Source organism: Dipodomys spectabilis, unplaced genomic scaffold (genome assembly GCF_019054845.1).
Source record: "Dipodomys spectabilis isolate Male_0828 unplaced genomic scaffold, ASM1905484v1 ptg000147l, whole genome shotgun sequence".
In the NCBI taxonomy this organism is placed as follows: Eukaryota; Metazoa; Chordata; class Mammalia; order Rodentia; family Heteromyidae; genus Dipodomys; species Dipodomys spectabilis.
The window spans coordinates 15,871,715-15,884,267 of NW_024870824.1; the positions used below are offsets into that span (position 1 = coordinate 15,871,715).

Genomic DNA, 12,553 nt, shown 5'->3' on the forward strand with positions numbered 1-12,553 from the left:
TTCTATCAGAATAATGGTGAGTAAGCTGGGCGCCTGTGGCTCACGCCTGCAATCCTAGCTACTCAGGAGGCTGAGATCTGAGGATCTCAGTTCAAAGCCAGCCTGGGCAGGAAAGTCTGTGAGACTCCTATCTCCAATAAACCACCAGAAAACCGAAAGTGGCGCTGTAGCTCAAGTGGTAGAGCGCTAGCCTTGAGCTGAAGAGCTGAGGGACAGCATTCAGGCCCAGAGTTCAAGCCCCACAACCAACCAAAAAAAAAAAAGAATAATTGTGAGTAATTTCCAGGTAGAAAGAGGCTCCTGCAAATTACTTTTGTAGACATCACACCCATGGATGTCCAGCCTGCCCTGAATCACTCTATACTCAGAGCAGAAAGTGATGGTGTCAGAGAACTCTACAAATAAGGCAAATAATCACCAATCTGTGGAGTGCACCTCCTTTTGCATTAGAACATGCTATAGTGATGACATCATGTTAGTTGCCAAATTTCCATGGTCTCTAAAGGGTATGTCATAGAGCAACCCTGACATAGGTGAGTCAGATAAGTTCAAGCAACCTCTTATAATGCCTCTTCCCTTTTCGGATTCTTTCTTTGTAACATGATAAAGGTAGAGTGGATTATCTAGTTTGCTTAGACAATTGATACAAAATTCTAAATATCTGTTCACTTAAGAGGCGATAACAAGTAGATTCGTTGAGTATTTACCTATTACATGAAGAAGCCCTATGAAGGTTGGTTCCATTAATATTCCAGAATGGTTAAGTGATCTGCCCAAGATTGCTCACAGAGTAGATATTTTTACCTAGGCAGCATAACCCTGAAATATATGTTCTTAAGAACTAAAAATAATAATGAAAACACTATGAAGCATTCATCCAGGCAAAAGATTCCAGATCATACCTTTCTAGATGTTTCCATTTTTGTCCATAAAAAGTATGTGTGTCAGCACTCAGGCATCCCATGGCAAAGACTCATCTATCACCTACCTAAGTCCCAACATGTCAACTCTGGACAGGCCCTAACACATCACCTAGGCTGAGGATTCTTAACTCATCATCTTTGTGCATGTATTAAAGGGTCCAATTCGGTGGGAAATGTAGATGTAGATATAATTTCAAGGGAAGAGTTCATAGTTTTTTTTCCCAGATTTTCAGAGAGGTCTACGAACTTTTAGAGACCAATGCTTCTTTTTAGTTGGTAAGCCTGAGACTTTGGACATGGAATCTCATCATTTCTTTGAAGTTTTCCTCATTGATAATCACCTCTGCTCTGCCTGTCTGTTTATCTGCTGTGAATGAAAACAGCCCAAGATATTTCATTCAGATATTGTCCAATCTGCTTCTATCTGCCTTCATTCCTTGTCTCCATAGATGTTGAGACACTTAAGCATTTGTCTCTCACTATTTGCTTGAAATAAACACCAAATAAAACCAACTGTAACTAAACTATCTGAGAAAAAGTAGATCAACCAAACTCAAACCAAAAGAACTCCAATTAGTAGAAATACATCCTCAATAGAAAATTCATGATTGCAAGAGATAAAATTTTAAATAGATGCATCACAACTAATTCATCCATTCCTCTTCAGGAAGGTGAGATTCAAAGGGCATTAATTCACAGCCAGTTTGAACAGAAAAGTCTGAGAGACTCCATTTCCAAATGACTAGCAAAATATCCAGACTAAAGTTGGCTTAAGTGGTAGAACACCAGCCTAGCAAGCAAACCAAGCTAGAGCATGAGGCCCAGAGTTCAAACCTCAGTACCATAAATAAACAAACTAACAATCCACTCTTTTAAATGTCTATTTCTATTAAATGATTTTTATTTTAAAACTCTTAAGATGAAAAAAGTAGAAATGGTTTAATTGTCCTATATTGAAATTTGATCTTAGATTTAAAAAATGGTTTAAGAAGAATTAAGGAGTCCAGGCACTGGTGGCTCACGCCTGTAATCCTAGCTACGCAGAGGCTGAAATCTGAGGATTGCAGTTCAAAGCCAGCCCAGGGAGGAAAGTCCATGACCTTCTTTTTTTTGGGGGGAGGAGTCCAGGTCATGGGGCCTGAACTCTGGGCCTGGGCGCTGTCCCTCAGCTCTTCAGCTCAAGGCTAGCACTCTACCACTTGAGCCACAGCACCACTTCCAGCTTTTTTCTTTTTACTTATATGGTGCTGAGGAATCAAACCCAGGGCCTCATGCATGCAAGGCAAGTGCTCTACCACTGAGCCACCTTCCCAGCCCCAGTCCATGACATTCTTATCTCTAATTAACCACCAGAAAACTGGAAGTGGTGCTCTGGCTCAAGTGGTAGAGTGCTAGCCTTGAGCTGAAGAGCTCAGGACAGTGCCCAGGTCTACAGATCTAGAGTTCAAGCCCCACAACTGACAAAAAAAAAAAAGAAGAATTAAGGAAAAAACTTTTTTCACAAAAAGGCAACTATTGTCCATGCTTTTAATACTGCAGTTATACATATGGGCCAAAGCATCAAATAACAGACATCAAAATATCTGTCATTAGCTTCCAAACTGTATCTCCAATTTGGAGGTCAAACTTCTCACACCTGTGCTTGGTAAACAATGCCCTGACAAGGGAAGCAATCAGACAACAGCTTCCATATAGACTCAAATGGCCAAGCAACTGCATGTTTTAACACAGTAAGTTCAACAACAAAGCAAAATACCGAGCAGTAAAAGTCATGGGTGTCAAGAATTTCCCAGCGCTACCCGACGGTTATGGGAGAATCTCATCTGTACTCTGGCAAAAAAAAAAAAAAGTCCCTTTTCGATTTCTTTTGCCTCTCCAGTGGGTCCCAGGAATTACTTTCCCATGTCAGTTTCAGGGCTAGGTACCCACTTGTCCACCCAGCATGGAGCCCACTCACTGATAAGTCTCATCTTCCTTCTCTGTTCTGGGGCTCCTGGGATTGCCCCTGATTACATAGTCCTGAAAGACAACTGTTAAGTTGGGTAGAATTTTTAGAGATCATACAGCCATTATTGAAAGTTAAGTTATATAAAAATTATAAACCTGTGTTTAAATATATGACGTTAATAAGAGATAATAGGGTGGAACTCATTACTCCTAACTAGTTGAGTTTACTAGGTTCTGTGCTTCCTCTGGCATTTCAAGTAGGAACAGATAGGCTGAGTCCCACAGCATCTTTCACAGATTGAAATTGGCCAATGTGGGATGGTTTATATCACAGAAATGTGCAAGTGCTACAAATCAAGCTTCACTTTTACTTTGGTCGATGGTCTAGACTTAACAATGTGATGCTAATCGTGAAGATTATACTTAAAACTGTAACAATTCTAGCAGTTATATTGAAATGGGCATAGAAGGTGGAGACAGTTGTCTTTCTGATTAAGCAAAGAGTCACATCATTGACACATGAGCAGTTTTCCCACATCTTTGTTATTCCATTTTCATGTTACTTGTTCACAAAACTCAGCCAGCATTCATGTCAATAGCATACTTGTTATCTGATTGCAACCGTAGGAACTCTAGATACAATGCACCGTCTGGAATTTACACTAAAGTGTATTGATGCTATGTTATCCTTTATGACTAGTATACTATATATTCTTTTTCACCTTTAAGTAGTTGTACGCCAGGGTTACCATTCAACATGTCTTTGTGAGTACAATGCATCTTGAGCAATATCACCCTTTTCGTTATTCTCCTCCATCTTTTCAAACCCTCCCTTTCCCTTCAATGCTCCTAGTTTCATAGTATATGCATTGAATATCATGGCTGCATCCTCCACTCCCTTTCTACATACACTTTATAAAAGTAAAATTCATACTAAACTTGAGAATGCATAGACATGTTTTGTTTTTCAGAGATCCACTTCCGACTTCCTTTAGAAGCCTCTCTGGCTCTTTCCAGAAGACCACCAGCGCCGTCACCACCACCAGGTCTTTGGGCTAAGTGAGGTCATGGTGAGTCCAGGGAAGCGCCTGGAAACTTCTGGTCCAAGGAGAGGAAGGCTGGTGTTTACAGCAAGGGCTGGCTCCAGAATGGCTTTTGTCTACGCAGGGCCTTTATTTATTTTCAAACCAGCCTAAGGCCTTTGACCCCAGTTTGAAGTTAAAGCACAGGAAGAAAGGTCCTTTTCTTTCATGGAGATTGGCCACATAGTTGGCTAGGGGAGAAATTCAGGATGCTGTGAAGGCCTAGCCCAGGACATCCCAGAACCCTGGAATGACGGTTCCTGTCAAAACTGAGAAGAGAACCACACCACCACCCTCCCCCACAGCTTCTTCCTGGAGGCTGCCTAGTCTTCCAGTCTTCAGGAAGCCCACACTCACAAACATACCTGCCTAGATGAGGTCATGCTGGTGTTCTATGTGGGGCATATGTATTTCAGTATTTTTATCCATGCATACATGACATCACAAATAATGCCCATAATCCATTTGTTGATTGATCCATTCATAGTGAATCCAGGAAATAAATAATGAGCAGCCTCTTCCATGGGTCAGGCATCATTCTAGAGCTGTGGGTACAGTGGTTACCCAGACACACCATTGCTGACTTCATGGCTCACTGTCAAGTAGAAGATGTGAACATGATATTGGCTTCGCATTCAGTTGGATGCAAACTGTAAATGCTTCCTCTACCTCATGCAAGCTGAATCCACGTTTCTCTTCCCCAAAACATGATTCTTTGGAAATGTCTATAATCCAACAATAATGATACTCAGCCCTTCTGTAACAATTGCCATGTTATTTATATAGATTAACTCAGTTGATCCTCCCAACATCCCCCCAAACTCTCTAACCATACCCATTTGCCAGTGATGTCTGTGAGGTCATACATTTAACCAGGAGTAGAGTTTTTCGGTGCTATCAACACACATGGCAACAGCATATTCAGGTGAATAAGAACTATGGAGCTAAAGTTTTTCCAATTTAGCAAAAGTCCAGTAAGTTTTATACACTATTTGTAAAATGAACCAATCTTGAACTAGTATACTATCTCTATCATTTTCTACCTATGGGGCTTGGGATAAGAGTTCATTGCTTATTTAATATCTCTGAACTTTTTGCTTCATATGTGTTTTATGAATGGTTATACTATTCAATTATTCTTGGGAGGATATTAAGAAGAGTCAGAGCTTGGTAAGAAATGTATGCATTATCCTGCCCATGTAATTGTAACCCCTCTGTACAGTATGTTCTCAAATAAAATAAAATTAAATTAAAAAAAAAGAAGAGTCAGAAACATAACAAGTGTAGCACAGTATTTGGGTATACAGGCTCAAATCTAAGCCATTCTACTGAGGATGACGAAGACCCCAGTCTACCCAGAAGCCCGTGGTCTCCATCATTACCTTGCTCACTGGTATTTGGACTTAGAACATAGATGTGTTAAGTATTTGATAATTGCTTAGTTGATTAGATGGTTACTTGGTTGGCTAGTTGTTCAGTTGGTTGGTTGGTTGGCTAGATTCGCAGATGAATGAATGGATAGACAATGACAGATCAATGGAAGAACAGATGGACATATGAATGGCTATGCCTTCTCTGTCCCAAGGAGCTCAACTCAGACTTTTTCTCCTAGAGCTTCTCATACCACATATGTATCCATTTCCCCCTGAGAAGACTGGCAGAAGTTAAAGCACAAAGATATGGTGGCCGGGGGGGGGGCACTTATTTTACCACATCCTCATGATTCTATCATCTGGGGAATTGAGATACTTAAATATTACTCTGAATATCTAGGCTCCAAAATATTCGAAAGGTTTCACCTGTTTCCTGATCCCCTTTGTCCATAGACCAAACATCACTGAACATATTTCAGAGGCATGGTGGGAGAGTAATACTTGTATAAACCAAATTTCCTATACCTGGAGTTTCTGACCTTTTCTCCTCCTTAGGAAAAAAGGAAGACCATCATAAGGAAATGTTTCTCTTCAAAATACTAAGTTCTAAAAGAAAAATATGTAGCCAAAATATGTCATTGCCAAAAGCACTGATTTTCAGATCAGCCTGGATCCCTGCCTATGTCAAATCTAATTTGACCCTTGATTACTTCATCTGGAAGGGTAAGCAATGGTTCCTTGTTTGTATGGTAATTTGGATATCACACACCCTATACCACAGGTGAAATATTTGGTACAATGCTTAGTTCTGACTCAAAAAAATTAATAAACATGACTATTCCAAGTCATATCTACTACCTATTTGAGATTAAACAGAGACTAACTTTACCTACAACAACTTATTTTAACAAATAAATATGATGTTCATTCTCAATTAATATCTGTAAAGCACTTTCCACATTTGTGAGCAGCTCTGTCACCTGACAGCCCAACCACTTATGAGCTAAACACAGGTAGACTCTGGTTGTAATCAATTCTCCCCCTCTTAATTGAGAAAGGGTCAAGATCTACATCCAAAGTTTCATTCATTTAAAAAATTCTCTCACTCGAACCGATCTTCACTGGACACCTGCCATGTGCCAGGCTCTGGGAAGCCAGAAGTGAATGACTCCAGCAAGGCCTGACTCACTCTGCTTCTACTATAGGTGGTTCTCGGGGTCATTTCAGATAACCAAAAAAAAAAGCAAAATTAAATCACAGAATGATGTAACTATGTTAAGTACTTTGAGGAAGAACTATAAGAATCTACAAGCACACACAAAAGGGAAAACCTAACCTAAGGAAATGAGAAGAGAATGATTTTCTCTAACTGGAAAGAGAGAAAGGCATGCCACAGGACTTGGAAGAGGGTCAGAATATCAGGCTGCATAATCCCTTAGGACTTTAAAACAACATAAAATGCAAATCCTCCAAGCCTGGCTTGGTTTGGTTATTCTTCCCTCCACCCACTGGCATCCCAAGCTTAATGTCCTAGGACAGACAAGTCAGTTTTGTTCTGCCTTATGAATAACTATCTGTTTGGTCACCAGGATTACAGTGCAGCTGCCATTGCAGCCTGGAGAAAAAAGCAGGTGTAGCTAGCTCTAGTGCTGCCTGAGACCATGTTCAGAAAATGCAGGGGCATTCCTACAGGGATCTCTATGTAGCAGATGCTCAGTGAATTCCCAGATGAGCCAATATCAAAAGTTCTCAATATCCAAAAAAGTTCGAGAACAGAACAAAACAAAGCAGAAAAAAAACGCACCATCATATATAAGATTGGGGACATGAAAACAAAAACAGGCAAAGAAGTTAAGGGTTATATTCATCACGTGGTACTCTAAACATGAAAGGTTACAAGAACAGGCAGAAGAGAATGCTTATTTGAAAACTCCTTTTCACTGATTATGGTAAATATTTGAAATTTCGAATGAAAATAAAATTGGAGGTGAAGTGAATCAAATAAGTATTCTAAATACATGAATGGAAAGCAGCTCCTATCATTACTGATGCATAGGAACTAAAACAGCTTGATGTGCAAATTCGAACTTCTCTCAAGCTATTTGTTTCAAAAGATGTCCTTGGAAAGCCAGGCGCCAGTGGCTCACACCTATAATCCTAGCTACTCAGAAGGCTTAACTCTGAGTGTCCTGGTTTGTAGCCATCCTGGGCAGGAAAGTCCATTAGACTCTTTCCTCTAAAAGGTGCTGGAAGGGGAGCTGTGACCCAAGTAGTAGCCTGAGTGCAAGAGCTAAGGGACAGAGCTCAGCCCTGAGTTTAGGCCCCAGAGTGGTACAATATAAGAAAAAGATATTTAAAGAAAGAAAGAAAGAAAGAAAAGCATACTTGCAAGAGTATGATGTTCTTGAAAGCTTTTCCATGACACCAAAATCAAGCTATTTGTCAGGTACTAGCTGCTCATACGTATATAATCCCAGCTACATGGGAGGCTGAAATCTGAGGATAATGTTGGAAACCAGCCCAAGTAGACAAATCCAAGAGACTCTTATCTCCTATTAGCTAGCAAAAAGCCAGACGTAGAGGCATGTCTCAGATAGTAGTGCATTAGTTGTGAGTACCCAGCAAGAGCATAAAAACAAGAGCTAGGCCTTGGGTTCAAACCCTAGTGCTGACACAAACACACACAAAGAACACAGTTCCTCGCATGTCTGTGATCTTTCTGCTGCCACCATTCAACTCTGGGTACCATGACAGATGAAAGCCACAAGGCTGTGGCTGGTCAATTCCCTGCCCTGGTGTCTACCGTAAGCTCCAAGGTCCAGGAGTCATTTAAAATTAATTTTAACTGATGTTCTCTATGCCATCACAGCATTCTTCCATTTCCTTTCAGGAAAGATGGTTCATCTTTTTTTCCCCCCTAGGTTAAGCTACCCCTCCTGTGGTATACTATGCCTCCATTTTTCTTGTAAGATATCCTACAAAATTAGTTCTCCTCTCCCATGGTGCAACTCCTTTGAACACTAACAAAGTTGAACAAAATGAATACTAAGATACTGAAAATAATTAGAGCTCCACAATCATGTTCTGAATTCATCACTTTTGATCCTTCAGAATCAGTATGTTACTGTCAACCCATTACACAAGTTGCTGAAACAGATTTGTAGCATCTATTTATGACCATTTTAGTGGAAGCCTCTCTCCCAGAGATGAGCCCTGTCCTTGTCAATATAATAGAATTGTTTGATGCACACATCTGAGAGTCATGAACCCCAATCTCTCCTTTTTTTTTTTTTTGGTAGGTTGTGGGGCTTGAACTCTGGGCTTGGGCGCTGTCCCTCAACTCTTCAGCTCAAGGTGAGCGCTCTACCGCTTGACCCACAGTGCCACTTCTGGTTTTGTAGTGGTTTATTGGTGATAAGAGTCCCACTGACTTTCCTGCCTGGGCTGGCTCTGAACCGAAATTCTCAGATCTCAGCCTCCTGAGTAGCTAGGATTACAGGTGTGAGCCACAGGCACCCGGCTTCAATCTCTTCTTAACTATTTAACTAAGGTAGACAATCCACTTCCATTATTTAAATCTCAACAGAACTCAAAATAATAGTATCTTCCTCAAAATGTTGTTTAATTACACAAGACAATCGCCATGAGGGATTGGCATAAGATCTAATATATAACACAAATTCGATGTCAACTGCTGTTTTTAAGATTCTCTGGTCAAAAAGTCATCTGGTGAATGATGCATAAGACAGAACAAATGCCAGAGCCTCCTGTTGTGGGTGTGGTTTTTTAGAACGCTCTCTTGAGGTCAGCATCTTTCTTTCAAACTGCCTGTTGGAGAATAAGGAAATCCATTTAGAGAGCTCTGTGTGTGTGTGTGTGTGTGTGTGTGTGTGTGTGTGTGTGTGTGTGTGTGTTCTCATGCTTTTTTATTAGGATAAAAGGTTTGAAAATGAATAGAATGCATTTCAAGTTGTAAGCAATAAATGGCATGTTTATGCATAGGTGTGTTCGAATGAAATTTAAAATGCCTTTCATACTGAGAATCACAGTGGAAAAAGACAAATAAAAGGTTTGAAATCTGCTTCTCTAGCCGGATCCAAAGCTTTCAAACACACTTTCATATACGTGCACACATGCGATTTATAAAAGATGTTACTGCCCCCTGCTGGACCTCTTGATTTCTCACTAGATCAAGTGGTATATTAGTTTATTTTCTCATTACTAAAGGGCCAGCATCCATTCTCTGCCTGCTCTCCTGCATTCTCTACCTTCAGGAAGCTCATTTTGAAGAGACCTATCCATTAGTCTACACTAATGGCCTGGACACTGAGTCAGGGGCAGCCTGAGAAATGAGAGGTGGAGTTCTTACTTTCAAATTAGTTTTGAAAGCCCAGTGAGTGACTTCTCCTTATACCTGCTTCCCAGGGTCACCTAAGAAACTAAGCCAGCCTTCCATCAGACTCAGCCACATCTCATTCCTGATTCTGCCTCTAACCCATTACAGCCTGACTAAATATCCACCTGCCTACCTGTCTGCTCCTCCAGGAAGCAAGCCATATCCTCTCTCATAGATGGAAACTAGACTAGACTAGATAGATAGATAGATAGATAGATAGATAGATAGATAGATAGATAGATAGATAGATAGATAGATAGATCCAGATAGATAGATAGATAGATAGATAGATAGATAGATAGATAGACAGATAATAAAAATATGCTTTATAGTCATTGGGAGAACAAGGTGGCTTGGGGAGAGGGGAAAAGAATGACAGATAGTAGTATACTGAAATACATTGTGTCTATATGTGAAGTCAACACAAGGTAACCCAGGGAAAGCTGTTGGAACCTACTCACTTTTACTTCACTATGACCCAAACTTTGGTTAGATGTTTCTCAATCATCCAACCACACTTGTCCATGAAAATCCCAAGCAGAGGAATGACTAGGGTTTAAGATGTAAAGAACTCTGCATGGTGTGTCCTCTGCAGGGATAACTTCAGACCCAAGGGTCTGAACCAGTCTCCAGCCCACAATTGGGAGGAGGGCTGCACTTCTTAACCTAATGCTTACTTGCAGGAAAGAAAAATGAGCTGCATTGTGACTGATCAAACGTAATATGAGAAAAAGTTCACCATTTCACTTCAAAATACACTGATGGGAGAAGTCATCAGCCAGGCACTGGTGGCTCATGTTGGTAATCCTAGCTACTCAGGAGGCTGAGATCTGAGGATGGAGGTTCAAAGCCAGTCCAGGCAGGAAAGCCTGTGAGACTCTTATCTCCAGTTAACCACCAGAAAACTGCAAGTGGTGCTGTGACTCAACTGGTAGAGTGCTCACCTAGAGCTGAATTGCTCAGGAACAATACCCAGGCAGAGTTCAAGCCTCACGACTGACAAAAAGAAAAAAAAAAGAATATAATGCAATAAGCTAGGTACCAGTGGCTCATACCTATAATCCTACTCAGGAAGCTGAGATCTGAGGACCAAGATTCAAAGCTAACCTGAGCAGAAAAGTCAGTCAGACTCTTATCTCCATTAAACTACTCAGAAAAAGCTGGAAGTGGCACTGTGGTTCAAGTGGTAGAGCACTAGCCTTGAGCACAAAGAGACTCAGGGACAGAACCCAGGCCCTGAGTTCAAGCCCCAAGACCAGCAAATAGAAAAAAAATTAAAATTAAAAACACTGAGTTAACTTCCTTTATTTTTAAATAAAAAACCCAGGCTTTCACACATCTCCCATCATCCTTTCTATTCTCACGCTGCTTCTTTCTAAAACACGTATCCCTCCATTTCTCTCTCATTTGCTTAGAACCCTTCTATGGCTCAGTCTTACCCCAAGGAGAAGCCCAGAGTCTCTGCGGTCTGTCTCCCTCCCTTCTCTCCCCTTTCCTCTCTACTTTTCTAATTCTGATCATCTTGCTGAACCCATTCCCCTCCCTGGATCTTTGCTTGGTAGATTCCCTGTCTGTAGTAAAGGCTCAGCTTAGACATCACTTCCTCCAGGAAGCCCTCTTGATGCCCGTACTCACATGCTCTGTCAAGTCCTCACCCCTGAAGACCCATATACTTTGTACTGCCTCCTATCATAATGCTGTGTTTGCTATCCATCTACCACAGCATGTTATTGAGTGACATGCTTTCTTTTCACTCAACTGAGTGAAGTGAGAAACCAGGCCCACATATGCTTTAACCTTCACTGACTCTCACTGGAGGAGATCTCTCCTCTTTACTGCTTTCTCCATTTCTCTGATTGCTCAAACAGTACATTCTTGGTGCCAGTCTATCTTCTGCCCTCCCTTATACTTGCTAATATCTCTGTTCAACATTGCCAGATCAGGCCTAGGCTGGGTGTGTGTGTGGTAAACAACAGGACCCAACTTCAATTTGAGGCATTGTTTGGTCTCCATTGTATGTGCTATTATTGATGCAATTCTGTTTATGGAAAGCAACACAACTTTATCATATTTATGGATCCGTCGTTTTAAAATAAATTTACATAAGTAAAGCAGTAAAACCATTTCTTTCTTTAGTAACTCACTTGGTTTCTAAGTTTGGCAAATGTTGTTTGAGTCATGTCTGTGGAGCTAACTGCAGACACACAAGCACGGGCGTGTGTTTGCATACATGGGGATGGGAGTCCTGAATGGCAGAAATCCTGTCATTCACATTCTCTTCTTGAGTTAGGACACCTAAAGCACACTGTGTCTGCATTAGCTAATAATGTGACTGGAAGAAAAGCTACATTTATGTTTCTCAGTTCACTCACCTATAAGAAGAAAAGGATGAAATTGGAGTGTTTGGTTAGGTTATGTTTCCATTTCCCAGATAGCAGACACCGACTCTTCTCCTGCTCATGCCATATGGAAATGCCATTGCAGAAAAGGAATGTGGGGGTGCATAAAAGTTACATGAACTGCACAAAGTCACCCTACAATTTAACATCAAAAGCCACATTTTCCTTCCCCAGGCAGTCTGCTCCCCAATCATTCTGACACCATCACCCCTGTGCATTGCCTGCCAAACTTCTGTCAGATAAATTACATTATATTTACAAAGCACACACATAACATAAAGTTACTAGTGGAAAAGCAAATAAAAAAAGGATAAAAGAACATGCTATTGGGTAGAAAAGTCCAATATCTGAAAGGTAAGAAAGCACATTACCAGGTTTTCACAAGGCTGCAATTCTGAACTTGATTTATGTTTAAATTAGAGGCAAAGAGCCG

General features: G+C 40.8%; 1 long non-coding RNA gene across 1 annotated transcript; it reads right to left on the bottom strand.

Moving 5' to 3' along the window:
• Nucleotides 1-2,436: 2,436 nt before the first annotated feature.
• On the bottom strand, nt 2,437-12,553 carry LOC122118204. Its single transcript, XR_006149298.1, has 2 exons — nt 12,094-12,553; nt 2,437-4,547 (listed from the first exon to the last, which is right to left on the bottom strand). It is a non-coding gene; the product is annotated as an uncharacterized LOC122118204 (long non-coding RNA).